We start from the raw sequence: 17761 nt of genomic DNA on the forward strand, positions 1-17761 counted from the left end.
ATTTATTGTGCACAGCCAAATTGCATGCCATTTAGCATCAGCTAGAGAAACAAAACAAATGTTAGAACCCAGCTCCAGCTATCACTGCATGATCAACATCCTGCCAATATACACTAAGAGATCTTTCTAATGTTGTAGAAACTTCTAATTTGTCAGCATTCTGCCTGCACACACACACAGGCATTTACAAAACATGCTGAGCGGGTATGAGACAGGATTTGTTTACCGACTTATGCCTGAATAAAATGAAAGTACCTGCCCTGTCATGTTCTAGTGCTGATATACTTCAGAAATAAAATAATAAATTCAGCCTTCATGCAGGGAAAAAACAATATGTAATAAGATATATTTCTCCAAATCTGATAAACAAAATCCCAGAGCATCTCTCAAAAAAGTCAGAGTTGCACTTTACAGATACCTGTGCTCCTGGCAAAATACCAAATTATACTTATCTAGGAAACAAGATCTGCACTAGGCATCAGGGACTGACTTGGAGAAGTAACTGAAATACTTCCTCAGGAAAAAAAAACAAAAGCAAGTAAAGGAAAGATAGGTTATAGAGAACACTGTGCTTGACTTCATTAGTGCTCAAAAACAATTCCCCTCCTCACACAAAAAAACCAATTTGCCTTGAATTGCTAGATGCTATCTGAAGGTGGCTGTAGCTCACATTCAATATAAGGGCTGAAGGTGTGGAACAAGGAGTCCTGACACAGCCATTATCCCCACAGTGACGTGGGTGAGCAGGAAGCAGCCAGGGGAGGCATTCAGGACACAAATCTCATCACCAGCATGCCATTACCAGCAGGCAAGCTGCAATGAAGGAGTGACCCGTGTCAGTGAACAGGGCCAGTACACAATGGTTTGCCCTGCACTGTGAGCTGGCAAAAAACTGCAACTGTGAAAGACGAGTTTTCACCTCGAGCCTGCTTCTGACTTAGCAAACCTGGGTGCATTCCCATACATCAGGGCTGAGCAGACTTGGACTGGTCTTTGGAGCACTAGTTGTGCTCCTCTCCATGAGCATGGGCTTCCCCATGTAGTGCTGTCCTTAAGTGTATACAAACATGGGTATTTGTTCACTGGAGGAGAAAAGCTAGCCTACACAGACACCATGCATTTAAGTTAAAAAGTTCATTCCAGTGAATTAAAGAATGAGGCTCACAGTGGCTCTGCTCATAGGTCACACTGCACAGAGATAAGGCAGCTTGCAATGCTAAGATCATGGCTGCATGGACTTTATTCAAAATAACAGATCTGTCCATGAAAAAGTGTTCCCAGCCCACCTCCCCCAACGGCAAAACCATTCCCCAGATGCTGCACCTCCATCTCCTGCAATAGAAAGGTGTACAATCACTTCAGGGTGCTGTAAACACCTTGGCAGGTGTTAAACAACTAATACAAACCTGGACAGGCACAAATCCCAAGGGCAGGGTCTGGCTGGCTATCTGGGGGCTGCCAGGACTTTATTTCCAACCTGGGGAACAAGCTATGAGCCAACAACTAAGGGAAGCACTCAGGTTAAAAGATTAAAGACAAGTTTAATTTAGAACACTTAAAATATCTTTGGAAGTAACCATATAAAAACAGGACAGTGACAAATCAGAACATGGAAAGCAGCTTCTTTAGATATATTAAAAAGATTACAGCTTAATAAAGCTGAAGTAGTAAACAAAATAGGAATTAATTTTAACTCCTGTACCTGATTTAAGTAGTACTACAGATCCCTTATGCTGCATTATGCAAACATCTCTCCATTGATCTGACAAAGCAGATTAAACCTTTCCAAGTACTCCTCGAGCTGAAACTGAGGTCACACGTGATCCTATTCTCTGCAGCTCCAGTGGATAAAGCAAAGCAGTGCAGCACGGTGTGAACACAGGTACACATTCACTGAGGTTGGATTGAGACATGATTGTTAGGTTTGGTGTTGGTCACAAGTTTCCAACGATCCCACATCATCACACCTTTGTGAAAAGAAAACCCAGCCTCGAAACTTAGTGACTTCTGCGGCACAGAAACTTAAGAGGAAGATATCTTTGATATTAGACATCTCCTGCATTTGCTGTGTCTGGTTCTCTGTGCAGGGAGTGAACGTGGACAGGAGAGGGGAAAAGCATTTCTAAAGCCTGCAACCCTTACACGGGACTTCTGATGCTGATACAAATTACAGGTCTTCTAGCAGAGGACAAAGGGTTTAACACTCTAGAATAGCTTAAGGATCACATGCTGCGACTATAATTTGAAACTTCCTGCTGTACTCTCTCAGGACTGCTGAGCAGAGGTCACAGATCAATCCATTCAGGGTCCAGTTGCAGCCATGCTCACGTCTGGCACAATTACAGGTGCCAAGGTTTTAGCAGCTCTATATATAATATCCTTCACCAGCAAGGAAAGGCAGCTGATTTTCCAGCTCAGAGATTCTTATACTCATCTGCAAAAAAGAATACAGTACGCCAAGATTTTGTTTTTTTTAAACACATACTGAAACAAGGAGGACAGGAGGCGTGGGGAAGGTGGATGTTCTAGGGCAGCCAGAGAAACCTGACATAGAGTGACAACCAAAACTGTTTTTCAAACCTGGGCTCCAAATGCCATTGATAATGCACAAGTACAAGCAGATAAAACCAGTTTCCTTCCCTGTCCTCCACAGATTCACTGCCTACAGAAAGGCACCTGTAACTAAGACTAAGGCAGTAAAAAACTTCAACACTAATATATAAAATCTGTGAATCTATTAATATTCAAACTCACTCAAAACAATTCGGAAGAAACAGCTCACTTTGCTCAGAGAGGCCAATTGAACAGACAGTGCTTTGCTGCATCCCCACTGGATGTTACAGCACCAAAGCAGCAGCTGAACCCTCTGCCAATAATCCTTCCTTTTCAAACTTCCTAACACCAAACCCAATTCAGCTCTGTCAGCTGTTGCAGAATGGCACCAGGAGTTAACATCTCACACGACTCCAGATACATTTTTTCCTGTTTAGCCAATTTCAAAAAGCAGATGTACTTCCCCTAGAATGAATCTATCTTGGAAAAGCCCATAGAACAAGAAAATACTGTTAAAATAGATTTTAATAATGTAACTTTTAATGCAATGACTCATCTATCCCAATATCGATTTTCAGTAAAATCATGCAATATAAAGATTATTACTTACTCTTAGAGAATTAATTATATTCAGGATTCAACAGGTTCTGGGGGAAGACAAGTCTTGTCAAATCAAATACTCCTACCAACAATGACAGCAAATGTTAACATCTTTCTGAACACGTTTTAAGCTTTGAACTCTATCACACAAGCTTCAGATTCTTGGAAACAGGGATACTCAGCAGTTATGTAGCAATAAACTAACAGAAGAGACTTTCTTGATACTAAATTTCTTAAGTAATTATCAGTTATTTAGAGTAAAGAGCTGCCTGGAGAACTGATTCTCAGCTAGTGACACTAGCTAGTATTTTTTTTAACCGTGATATAGAAGCTGGTAATGGTTACACAAAGAGCAAGGATAGATAGAATGGAATAGAGTGAATATACGTAACTCACAGCACCACAGCTTACTTGGTAAACTGGTCTTGAAGTAAGCTGCTCTTCTACTGAGCCAATTACAAGGCTTATAAAACTGAAACTAAGCACCATAATCTGGGATGTGTAAAAGGACCAAAGGAATTGTCTGCAGAAAATACCCAGATGTGAGCTCCCAATTCTCAAGCTGAACCACTAGCTGAAATGTACGATCTGTATTTTCACAGGGAAACACATTACATGGTTATTATTCTAAGTGTTATTCTTTGCAAAATTCACGTGTAACAAGTGCTACAGAAATCATTTGTGCTGAGTTCCCCCCATGTAATCTTACAATATATTACATCAGTAATGATGCTCTGGCTGCCATTATTGACAGATTTGTAAATTGGAGTTCTCTCCTCAGTGCTTTTGAAATTCTAGCTTGGGTATCTGGAGTACAGCAGAAAAAAAATCCATAGTAGACAGTTATGAACTTGTCAAATATCTCACGTTTGATTTAAAACAAAGCTGCAGCGGGTTTGATCAGTGCTGTACTACGTTGGTCCTGGACACAATTATGAACAGCATCTCTGGCATTTATATAAATAAACCTTCACAGCTCAAGTAAACAAACCTGTAATAACAGAAGCTTGTGGGAACCAAGTCAAAGCAGCTTGCTTCACTGTATTTTATGGGCACACAGAGCTCATACATCACTCCTTTGTAAACACTCTGTTGGCCTTGATGCAGTGTGTCTCCTTGCAGTACAAAAATAAAACTCATTTTAATTATCACAAAGAGCAGCAGAAGGAAAAACAATGCTATTCATTAAGCCTTCCTCAATTAATTCTTTAGGCAGTTGTTTGTTGTTTTAATGTGTTGTTTTTTTTTTAAATCCAGTTAAGCACAACAGCTTAATATAACTTATTCAATTCTGAGAAGAAAATGTTGCAAAAATTCTATCCAATTGAAGAGAATGCACAGCTTTCTTCTTCTGATGCATTTAATAGAATAAGTAGGAACAGATTAAAAGACCAAGATACTGCAATTTGCAGTGGTAAAACAGAGATGTTTGAAGAATTAGGGAAGAGAAACACTCTAAGTAAGCAATAAGTAAGTTGCAATATCTCCCATCAGAGATGATACCTGTAAGTACGACACAGCAGTCTCGTTTAATTCCTGGACACACGAAGTGCTGCAGCAATGTTCAAGAGGCAGAGCAGAATGTTCTTTATTTCCATTCTAGGAAAAGGCCGAAGGGATTTGCAGTCTCCAATGGCATCTCCAATTTTTCTAATTCTGTCAGCTGTGCTCTGCCAGCAGTGACATACAACACACGCACACTGACGAAGGTAAGAGATTGCTTGTGCAGTAACGCAGTGCACACAACAGGCCAGGTGCTTCCAGAGCATTTTCACAGCCTCACCTCTCGCTCCTGCTCAGTGTGTTTCCTGGATCTAAGGCAAAACACGGCTGTTTTCTGCACAGTGCACAAAACGGTCTGCATAGCAGCACTGCCTATGGCTACGAAAGAGCATCTTTTCTAGGAGGAAAAGCATGCGGTTTAGATTTATTTTCTCTATAATTGCTTCGTAATGGTCAGTTTCATTAAGAATGCATTTCTGATTCACTGGCATCGTCGTCACTTGAACAAAGATGGGGTGAGGTGGAGAGGAGAGGACAGGGTAACAGCCCTCGGGTTCAGCGATGCTCCGCAGAGCTCAGCAGCCCAAGCAGTGGCTGAGTGATGTGTTTGCTGGGTGCAGGAGCACATTTCCCACTCGCTGAGAAGCATGAAGCCTTGCAGCGTGTTTCACACACCCACTCTGCTGAAGGATATTTAAGAAATACTTCTACTGAGTTTTGAAAATAAAGTTCTTATACTCCACGATTACAGCAAAAGAAGGAATGAAAAAACATTTCAAGAAGTGAGTACTACAGCACACTTCCCACTCATTATCATTTTTCAAATTCTGACAAGTTCCAGAAACGACTGCAGCATTTCTACCATCCAAGGGCTTCAAACAGACTCCTAGCGGCCTGCAACAAGCCGACAAGAGGAGACTCTGATGTGGTCTCCTGATAACAAAAATGATCTTCCACTCAAACAAAAACCAAGCTCCAGGACAGATATAATTACAGATGAAATGTGAATGCCAAACCTCAAAGAGAAACCATCATCAAACTATAAAAAAGAAAATGGATTTGATTCTATCACAAAGGATTTTTTAAAGATAGCCAATAAATAACTCAAAATTGAAGAAGAAAAATCACAACAACCACTCATCTGAGGGTATCCCTACCCACAAGAAGCAATTTTTCAACAGAGATGAATAAAAACAGGCTGAGGCTCTATTAGAGGTACACTGAATGCTAACTCCTAGCAACAGAACTGTGGAGCAGATCATGGTTTTACCAGGATCAGCTGGGATCTTCCAGCAGCCTGGTACTGCTCCGTTATTCTCCCAAGTAAACCAAGGTGCAGAGAACAAGGTGAAGTGCCAAACCCCACAGGAGAGGCAGGATGCTGTCTTGTGAGCTGTTTCATTTTAACAAGCAAACTGCAGTGTGCTGCCTTCCAGCTTCTCTTCCAGACAGCAGAGGCCTTCAGGAGCCTTCTGACTCTCTGAGCAGAGTTCATTGACACAACAGCTTTCATATTTTACAGGTATGAACAGCCAGTAATAGGCTTAATAATACAGAGTGTCTCACAACACTACTGTATTTTTACTGCAGGTGGGAATCTGGGGCTTAGATTGACGGGGTAAAATGGTTCCCCTTCACATATTATTTTCTTCACGCATTTCCACTTCATTACCACAGGGTAACATATGTCTAAAATGCATCAATTTCTAAATTAAAGACAATGACAACTGAAGAAATACTGTGTTTTGAGACTCCACACAAAAATTAGTACAGGACCATTTTGTTCCTATAAAACAATCCTAAGAATTCATAAACTCCAAAATCTTACCATTAGTTCCATTGATTACTGTGACTGATAAGGAAACTGTAACCAGTGAAAATACTCATCTCATGGACTCAAACAACCAATTCTGCATGGCATTAACCTCATGAAGAGATTCTAAAGCACACACATTATCCCTCTGAGATTTACACTGCCATCATCTCTTACACCCACGTAAGATAAAGCAAGTACAAATCTGCCTCTCCCAATGCAGGCCGTTTCATAATGCTGTATTAGAGAGGTGATTATTCTGTCCTCACATTTCATAACACTGTTTTCTTCGCAACCACTGAACACAAAGACAGATGTTTAGATTGAGAGGGACTGTGGAATCCTGCAGCTCTTATAATCCACAGCTGAAGTACAAGCGTTACATTCAGTGAGCGCTTTGCAGTGCCATCATCACACCAGGACGTGAAAACGGAATAATCGTGCTTTTAGGACACTGCTACCATTGGTTGTTAAGGGATTTAAAAGCACTCAAAAAGAAGCTGACGTTCCTGTTCAGAGCTGCTAAGCCAACTGATTTTCTTTGCCTTTTGCTTGTAAGTGAATGCTCAGAGAGAGAAATAATCACTTTCCAGTCAAAACAACCAAAACATAAAACAATATAGAATAAAAGTAACTCTTTGGGATGAAGCAGCTAGAACTGATGACATAGAGCTTCTTCCTATAGGGTCATCTGTAATGCAATAGTGCAATGGAAAGCACGGCAATGATAGCAAAGTGCTGTGCTCAAACAGCTCCAGAACTGCACAGAAGCAAGTATCATCTTAACAGCCCATAGGATTAGACAAATGAATGGGAAAGAAGCAAATTTAAAAAATCTACTAGTTACTGATATATACGAATTGGCCAGAAGTCCATCACTGCAGAACACACTAAATTTATACTAGCTAAAACTGAGCATCACCTCGATGAACAGCACTACAGATGCTAACAGCAGAATCTTGTGCATGCTTCAGTGACACCTGAAAATTCAAATTCAGGCTCACAGAAACCAATAGCAGCTTTTAAATAAGTAAGCAATTTATATAGCTTTACAACACAAAATAAACTAAAGGACTCAAATCAGAAGTTGGATATTGGGAAAAACTGCTTTACAGAAAGGGCTGTTAAGCACTGGAATGGCTGCGTCACCATCCCTGGACGTGGTGAACAACGTTTGACGTGGGGCATGATTTAGCAGAGGGCTGTTAGAGTTGGGTAGCACAGTCAGCTTCTGGTTGGACTTGATGACCCTTTAGGTCTTTTCCAACCTGAGCAGTTCTATGATTCTATACAAATGAATAGAGGACACCATTTTCACCTAATATAAGATAGTACATTGTTATTTAGCATTCTATAAATATAGGATCCATTATGATATTTTGTTTCTATCCAAAAGAACAGACGTACATCATATGATAGGCTTTGAGAGTAATGTGACAGATGCACACCAAAACTGAAAACCCATATGAATAAACATTGGACTGTACATTATTTCATATTCTAAGAATGACCTTCTTCCACCAAGTAAGATGTTTGGTCAAGAGATTTAATAGCAAACCAGTTGAACTATTAGAAATTCATTTGAAAGTCTCCCAAAAGCCTTTTTGCTGGTATTAGAAATAGGTGCAGGACTATCGGAATAAAACAGCAACAGACAAAATTTGAAAGACCCTCAGTTTCTTCCCATGGCATTGAAAGGACATTCTTCTTGGTAACTCACGTATTTTGCATAAGTAGCTGCAGTGCAATTAACAGCAGTCCACTGCAACGTGGCTGCACGTCCATTTCACAGACACACAACGGAATTTCATGCAAACTAACACTTTCCTGCAACAGAGTGGAATTTAATGAATTGCAAAGCCTCATATTTGAAGCAGTAGTAATACACCTCAGAGAATAGTCTCATCTTAATGCTTGACAAGGTCTGACAAATGCTTGACAAACAAAACAGCACTCCTCAAAATGAAAAATACGAAACTCTAAGCGTTTCACATGAAAATTGTAATTCAGACTAAATTTTCCATTTAAGCAGAGATGTACCCCATGCAGCTGGGATAAGAGGGGGCACATACAGTCTTCTATCCAGTAATTCCACGTGCACCTCAGTCCCAGAGCAATACAGGCCAGCTTTAGGCGTACTTGACTGTATGTCAGTCCCCTAGCTGAAAGACCTAGCAGTTTATAATCACCTGTGCACAGCAGGACTCTAGCAAATGCTTTTAAGTAACTCCCCAATCAAGCAATCCCCTGTTCTAATTCGATGTCTCCCCAGGATAGCCTTCCACAGGGAAACCCCCAAATACCTGATAGCTCAGATTTCAACTAGCTTTGATCCAACAAAGTGCCTCAAAGCAGTAAGAGACAAAAATAAAAAAGAAAAAAGGATTGCCTGCTGTACTGCTATATTGAGCCAGGAGAGGATCCCAGTTTGATGAGCATAAATGCAGAGGAACTTCACTGAGGACAGGAAGCCAGGTCAGGGAATGTTGCTTTGTGGCTCTGTCCAATATAAAGCACAGCTGGATTTAAATAAACAAAGGGAAAACAACCACTGTGCAAAAAAATATTCAGCTCTTGTAAATCAGTACAGCTTCACTGAAGTCAACTGAGCTGTGAAAATTTACATCAGCTACAGATTTTCTCTAGTATGTAATGAACAGTGTTCTCTGCTCCCTCGGGTCTCAGCTCAGACTCTATATGAATACAATAGAATTTTTTTCCCCAAAATGAATATCAACACAGTCTCTCAAGATACACACCTACATACCCTTAGCTATCCACTGCACACTGCCAAGACAGCTAAAAAAGCTTTAAAAGGGAATTAAATGCTTTAAATGATGAATGAGAACATCAGCATGGATTTCTTACATAACCTAGAAAATCTCCCTCACTTTATTGCCGGTTAGTATAAAATACTGTATATATATAGTATATATATATACTAAGAAAATACAACACTAAAAAAAGGTGGCCTTTTTTTTTTTTTTTAATAGAGAGCAGATCTGAGGATAATATACAGTATGAATAACATGGAAAAGGTTTGCAGACAAAACAGTTGCTCCTCAAAATGAAAATACAAGACTCCAAGCTCTTCACATAAAAACTATAACTCACAGAGCTACACACTGAGACTGCTTTTAATGCATATAAAATACATGATTCACAACTACTGGAAAGACATGCACAGCTTTAGAAGTTCAGACACCTCTCCCTGGGCCACTGCAGGGAAGGAGAGGCCACTGCTCAATTTCAGATCCCATTTCAGGACACCATCACAAAAAAACCGAGTAGTTCCATGTGCAGTTAAAAACATTGAGAAAAATTAGCTTTTTTTTTTTAAATAATAACTTGAATCTAAGTAAGAACTTAAATAAGAATTTCATTTAATGGAACACTGATGCTTTTCCTCTACTTCTGCTTCCATTACAACTCCTATCGAAACATTCCTATCCTATTGAAACACTACATAAGAGGCATCTCTCTTCCTAAGAAACAGAACCAAAGCAATACTAGCATCTTTTTTTGTAGAAAAGGGAGGAGATGAGGTGAATAGCATCCCATTAGCGTTTGGAAAACTGATGGGATCAGTGCTTATGGGAACCATCATTACAGAACACCTTGTATCAGGACTACTAACTGTATCAGGACTAGTAATGTCGTGCTCCTCTCTGCTTGCTAGTACAATTAGAGATGCTGGTGTTGATTTGTAAAGTCTGGGCAGAACGTCACAGACAGTTTTTGGCACAGAACCCTCAAACTGGGAGCACTTGCTGACCCAAGCTGGTTATTTTCTCTTTCAGCATCAAGTCTGTCTCCTCAAAGTTTTGCATGAAATGGATTTAGGACTGGAGGCCAAAGTCGTGATAGCTGACAGCAGTGCAGTCATCTTACTGCATCTGTTAAAAATAGTGCTGGAAGAGAGCTGTTCTCACAACTAACACTTGTCACTTCGACACAACACTTTATTATGTGAAAATACTCACAGAATTTTATTTTTTTTTAAGTACATACAGAATCAAGTGGTATTTTCTTTAATTTCTTCTTCACGAAGACAAAAAAGCATTTCTCAAAAGCACTAAGAAGTAATTTTATTCCCTTTTAAGAGCGCTTTCAAAGAAGGTGTTAACAGCTGATGTATTTCATTCCTCCTACACTCGTCTGTTTGTCTTCATCACCACGCTTTAAGGAAAAGCTGTTCCACTGTTTCCACTTGTGGGCTGTTATTTTTTTAGACTGACTGGTGTTGTCACATCCATTTCTCTGCCAATCACTCCATAAGGCCCTGCAACCTTTCATGCGTTTTCCTTCTTCTGTTCCTGGTACCCATAAAGTCTCTATCAGAACAATGATTCTGCTCCTCCCATTTCAACCCTGGTGCAGTCTTTCAATGATACAGTTCTAAAATGCTTTTCAGCTTGCATTCTAGATAAGGACTCTCACACACGCACTCACAGCAGCCACTGCTTCAAGAATTGCTGCTATCTGGGGTGCTTAGAAGCACTCAGCCTGGCCACAATTGCTGGTGACACACAGGTATTTCCTAATTATTTGGTGCGAAATCCAATGTCACTTCAACCTCCCACCAGCAAGTAAGTGAGCAGCTTTAAAACATCTGTTTCCACATGGCCTCCTGCCTTCCACTATACAGAACTGCCTCCATGAGGAATTACTATCAGTTAGGCAAAAGAAAACAATGTAGAATTCAGGAGAGCCTGGAAACGAAAGCAATTAAGCTGAATAGCAAGGCCCACAGCAGCACTTCATTTACGAGCATCTTTGCAGTAATACACCATCTGAATCAAGCTAAGCAAAGATCTGATTGCAGTAGGTTTTACCAGCACACCAGTATTGCTGCGAGGCACATCCTACCTAGGAGAGCAGTTCTTATTGCATTATTTCATTTGATCTGGTTCTGCTTTTGAAATAAGACAATGCTGTCAGTGTGCACCTTTTATCACAACCATGACAATGATTTTTACTATCACTAAGCACTATAAAAAGCTCATGAAAAGTTTTCAGATGGGATAGAAGACACTGCTGAGAATCAGTGATTTGCATTCACTTCCTGGCTGTAACACAAAAGCTGTGCCATATTCAAGTCACTTTAAGTCTCATTAATTCTAGTGAAAATTCTCAATTGGTCTTCTGCGTAGGACATACAAGCACTTCCATTAAGAAACAGCAATTGCTTTTCCCTGCCTGTGTTTTTTCTAACTAGAAGTGCATTATCTACTTGAGCGGGCCTGAAATAAAACGAAGCTCTCCTCGAGTTGTTTCTTACCTGCCCTTTTCAAATAATAGGGAAGAGGAAATACCAACAGAATTAGCTGAAGCCCTGGCAGCAGAAACAATGATCTTCTTTCCTGCATCACTTACCAACATACACAAGTTGCCTTTGCTTTTCACATTAGCCTGAGGCTTCTAATACATAGAAACCTGCTGCCTAAAAGGAACTTCACACTTAAGAATTCAAAGGTGTCTGAAGAGAATTGGCTCTTATTAACTACATAAGTCTGCAACTCAGACACTGTTCAGAGTTCTGTAAATGTAAGTACATATTTCACCACAGACATGTTCAGAGACTGAACAGCAATATAAACAGGGTAATTCCCAGATGAACACATCTTTTTCTCAGAAAAGCCAGTTCTGGTTACTTTATTTCAGTATACTTCATTTCTGGCCGTGTTCTAGCAGCTTTTTTTTTTTAAATGGGAAAAGACACTTGAGAAGCAGCAGTAGCCTGAGAATAACAAAGATATTGCTTACATTTTTAACCAATGTCTAAAATCACAATTAGCATACAGACAGTACTGGTACAACATATTGTTTTGGAAATTAATAGAACCACATTTCCGTGCTTACCTAAAAATAAAATGGAAGAAACTGAAAAGGGAAAAAAATTCCTTTCCTGCTCATATTATGGTTCCACATAATGGCTTGATCTGAGGATAATACATGCCATATCTTATCTCAAAAAAAAAGAAAACTTAAGTATGAAGCTTCAGACAACTGCTGCCAATGGCAACAACTGTTGAGGTACGAGTTGTTGAACAACTCTCACATTTAGGAACTCCTCACACAAAGTTCCTCTCAGAAACTCCAGGAAAAGCCTGTCATCTAGCACACTGAGCTGGTAGCTCTTCCCTTGGGGAAGCTCTCAGTCTGTCATCTGCAGCAGACACAGCACCTCCACCCACAGCACGAGGCCGAGCACAGGAGGGCCGTGTAGGAAAGCAGCAGGATCAGCTGGGGACAGAAGGAATGGGACAGAAGGAATTCCACCAGGCTCTGCCCCTCCTGCACCCTCTTGGGGGACACGTCCTGCTCTGCCCACACCTCATGCACCACCGTGCCAAGCAGTGATGCTGAAGGAAAGAAGCACTGCCTCGCTCCCACCCCTGTGCTTCTCGTCTCCCTTTGTGCTGACAGCCATCCCTGGAGCAGCAAAACACAGCCGCACAACAGATTCTGAGCAATGAAATGATTCTGCTCCCTGAAATACAGGAGTTTTCACATTAACTGCTGCTAAGCGTTTGACAAGGAGAGCATCCCACCGGAGCCCAGGCATAAACAGATGCTGATGATATTTCATATCACCCATGAACAGGACTGCAAGGACGGCACAGGGACTGCTGAAGGGCTGCAGAGAGCAGAAGTCATCTCCAGCAGTTTTACACAAAAGGCAAATGTTGATAAACCAACAGAAAAATGACAACGTCAGAATTGTCAGCAGACCCAAAGAGCAGAAAATTACTTCCTCAGTAGATAAATCAATGCGTATATACAAAAGGTCAACCCCAAATTTAGTTTTTGTGACTCTGTGGAATTAAGTTTTGCTGATTATTATGACTATTTAGCAGAACACACTAACAAAAATCATTTCCAGTACAGATCTATTCTGCTTCACAGACCACGACAAGCTGCCCATTTAAAGCTTTTACCAGTGGGGGGAAAACTTCCCGTTCAGCTTCGAGTCTACAGACTGTGATGACCCCCCTGCAGTCAGGAGCAAAGAACTGAGCCCATGCCTGAAAGAAGGAGCCTCCTCACGTTCCTTAAGTCTGCTGTCAGAAGAATGAGCCTCAGAAAATCCATGACCTTAACATGGCTGGAATATTTTTCTTTTCTCTGGGAAAAAACCTGAAAATTTACATTAACATTTGAGAATTACTTCCAAACCTGCAAACCAGACACCAGCTCATCAATCCGGTCCTTGTGTTTGCATCACACACCTGGCAGGGCCCCATGCACCCGGACCACCTTACGGGACCGGCGCAGTCAGCGACTCCACAGCCATCTGAAAATTGCATGCCTCCACTGCTCATTTGAACATGATTAGCTACCAAAGCAAAATACTGCTTCTCAAACAATCCAGTATAACACATGCATAACACCAAGAATGTAACAACATGGCAACCTCAACAAAATTGGAATCAACAGTTAATTAGCATTTCGTTTAATGGAGATGAAAGCCAAAGCATTCTAAGAGGATACTGAACTTATTTTGGTCTGATAAAAATTACATTAAGCTATATATAACTGCATCAAATGGAATATTTAAGCTTTTTAACTTGAGCATTTTATGCATTAGTAATTCACTTAATTATTTTCTCTAGAGAACAAGTAGCATAATATCATGCTTATGCATGGGGAGTTACATGAACAAATCTTAAAGCATCAGGATAGCATTAGATACCCAGGAGCCTCACTTAAATCAATAAAAGCAAGAGGAAGGAGTGGGAAGGATGCTGCTTCCAGCTTATTTCACATCACTGTGTGCACAGCAGGTATACAAGGAGTGCTGGACACCTAATGCCTTAACTTAATAAAAAATTAACCCAATCTATCTCACTACAACAAAAAATGAAAAGCCACTTATCTACCCCTGAAATGCATCTGCCAGCCTTCCTCCTCCACAATAACTGCTGCAATGAATTTGAGCTATTTAGGTCACGCTGCATTTCTACACAGTCACTAAGATCTCGGAAGAGAGGTGGGCACGAATCGGTACAAGGAGTGACAGCACATCAGGAAGAAACCTGCCTAACTTCTCTCTGCAGACAGATGAATTAAGTGTCACCACTCTCCAACACATCACTTCACAAATCCAGCTACAACATCCCTGCTTTAAAGTATTTTCTATTCTGTGGCCTATTTTTATAGCTCTGAATTTGATAGGGGAAATATTACATCTGGTATCAAGCAGTGCAGAGTGAAACTGCAATGGGAAAGAGCCATAAAATAAGCAGAAAAGGCAAGAAGAAAGGGAACGTAACTGCAGCTTGCTAAAAGCAGAAGACGAATTTCTGTTAATTTTGTGCTTTTGCGACTGGTTTATTCCATAAGGCATTTTCATTTATTCTATTGGTAAAGTAGCTGTAGGAGGGCAGGAGAAACTGAAAATGAAAGAAAAAAGAGGCAGATTCAATATTGGCACAGAAAAAAGAACTCTGAATTTGTGGTGCAGTCGATGCAAGGTGCATTGGATCCTCCAGGCTGGGCAGGAGCTCCATCTCCAGCCCTCCAACTCCACGGCAGCTGTGGTAAAACCCAGATCATGGTGTGAAGCACAGCAACATAGCATCAAACAGAATTCAATACAGCACTGTCCTCGTTCACACATTGCTGCTTTCTCAGTGAACTGTGCTGGTGGCCAGAACTAACTCAGAAGGAGAAACTAACTTCCAGCTCTCACGACTCTGAGAAACTCTGATGGATTGGAGCAAGCTGGATACTTCAAGTGGAATTCCTACCTAGCCGCTCGGTCTGCCTTTTTAACTGCTTTGTGCTGCTGCTGGAAGACAGACTTGGGTTTGGCCCACAAACACAGAAAGAGTTAACAAAATCTTACACAACTTCACATTAACCCATTACCATAAATCAAACAGCACCAATTGTTGGCAGCATTTAGTAAGCTGAATATTTCTGAATATTTTGGGAAAAATATCCAGCTGCTAGCTGGTGAATCACCAAAACAAAGTGTTCATTTCTCTAGGAAGCTATCCATCAATACAAGCAGAGCGTGGATTGAAATCCTCGATCACACAGACCAGAGCACCTGGTCATTTGGACATCGTTGCCGACACGGCGCCCGATGCTTGCCCTAAGACCCAAATGATACAAACTATGCCTTTTTGCCTCTTTGCCTGCAGTTCTTGCAGTTGCTCCTTTCACCACAGCCATTAATGACCTCCTTGTCCATTTGCTACTGCACCGCCCATCTCTCGCCTTTTGTGTTCTGTGAGCACAGGTCTTGGACTTTGACTGCCAAGGATGCTTTTATCTTTTACACATTCCATGATGAATACATAGCCCACCATAACAAAGAGACTATTTCAGCTCTCTCCTTAGCTAGTCCTTGTCAAGTTGTCACAGTTGCACTGACTTTCATGGTACTAATCTTACATGCATAACTTACAGTACTCGTTTTGCCTAAAGAATCATCCATGGGATATAGAGAGATCTAAAGCAGTCACACTCCCTGGAACACAGACCTTGTGGCAAAGGAGCTGTTCTGCAGAAAGGCTGTGGTGCTTTGTGTGATGCACAGCAAAGCTTGGCCAAAAGATGCAGGCTGTTAAGCAGCCATGAATCTCATAGCAAAGACGGAACAAAAGCAAGTGTACTGCGTGCCTTCTTCCCCAGTTTGGGCAAGCAGTATTGTACAGGCCTTCTGAAAGAAGAAAAGAGCTTCAAAATGTAATTCATCATGCATGTTATATTGTTACAGCCTTACAGCTGGAACCAAGCGATGGCCAGCATGGCAGCAGTTGGTGCATCCTGGAGCAAACCACCCAGAACAGGGTGGATTTGGGCCACCCCGCCTCACTTGGCCACAAAGCTAACAATTGTTCCTTGTGATACAGACCACAGGTTTCTATTTTCGTATAAGAAAGCTGAGCAGAAATGATGAAGATCACATCAAGCCCTTTCATGAAATCTACAGGAACTGTACCCACTTCAATGAAGATGGTTAATGAAGACCCAAAAATCCACTGTAACTTTCCTAACCATGCCATTTTCCCCATCCCAGTGCAATTGGAATTGTAGCAGTTTGACCCTGGATCTGCCACCTTTCAGACAACCAGATCGATCACCTTCTCCATCAAAATCTCCAATAAAGCCTTCAGCAGCCTAACCCAATCATCTCCCCATCTTCTGCCTCCAACCTTCTCCATTGCAGGAGAGGAGACTGACACCTATCACCAGCTGTGCAGACTGCTATGGGGACAGGCTCAGCACGTGCCACCAGGCTGTACACCTGCTCAGCTATTCAGAACCAGGCCCACCACGTCACCAGCTGCAAGGGTTGCTCGTGACATTTGTGCTGTTGAGCACCAGCCATCACTGCCCTCAGATTTTCTAGAGAGCATTGCCAGCATTGCCACTAGCCAGTGGTATCTAGGAGCAAGGAGAGTGGGCAGGCAGTGCTGCATTCAGCTCCAGCAGCTTTCAGGAATAGCAACAGAACATAAGAGCAGAAGGTAGGCTCATAAAGAGTCCACGCAAAGAAATTTCAGCATGACTCAAGCAGAGAATATCCATGTATGACTTTGGAATAATCACAGTTTTTGTTACCAGAAAATAGAAACGGATTACTTTTTTTGGTATCAGTACAGCTTCTAAATATGTTAGCAGCAAAGTTACAGAAAGAACGTGATGGCATTTTCCTGGAGTTGTTATTAATAGCCTCCCTGGACATATTGCTGGTAATTCCCCAATTATAGCAAGACTGCATAAAAGAGGAGCATTGATGAGCTGCAAGTTTCTTTATAACGTGGAAACGCAGTTCTAGAATTTTTGCCAAAGTATGAGCAAATTCTAGCCGTAGGAAGGAAGAGATGAGGACAGTACTGAAATGCAAGTTCTCTGAAAACACCCATAATACTATTTTACACCTGGCATAATTTTAGTTCGTAGCACAGCAATGACATCACACCCCAACTGGGGCCTTCATTTCCACCCCACAACAAATGCTGCTTATCAAACCAGAGGAGAGCTATCAGCCTGCCAGCATTATTCCCACCAGTGATGTGCACAAGCTCTGCTCAGCTGCAGCATCCACACCCAGCCTCAGGCAAAACCAGTTGATCCATTTGGAACAGAGCACACCTGTTCCCAGCTAATCCTCCATCTGACAAATTACAGCAGGAAGAATAATAAGTACGTGGCCATTTGAAACACCACGTTTTTGGTGTGACTCACTTTATAAAACCCCAGAACGTAAACAGATTAGAAGTTTGCAGCAAGCTTCTTGCCAGGATGCTGGCTTGTTACTAGCGCTGACTTCCA

The sequence above is a fragment of the Centrocercus urophasianus genome, unplaced genomic scaffold (genome assembly GCF_019232065.1).
Source record: "Centrocercus urophasianus isolate 14NV4802_14NV808 unplaced genomic scaffold, USGS_Curo_1.0 seq_29, whole genome shotgun sequence".
Classification (NCBI taxonomy): domain Eukaryota; kingdom Metazoa; phylum Chordata; class Aves; order Galliformes; family Phasianidae; genus Centrocercus; species Centrocercus urophasianus.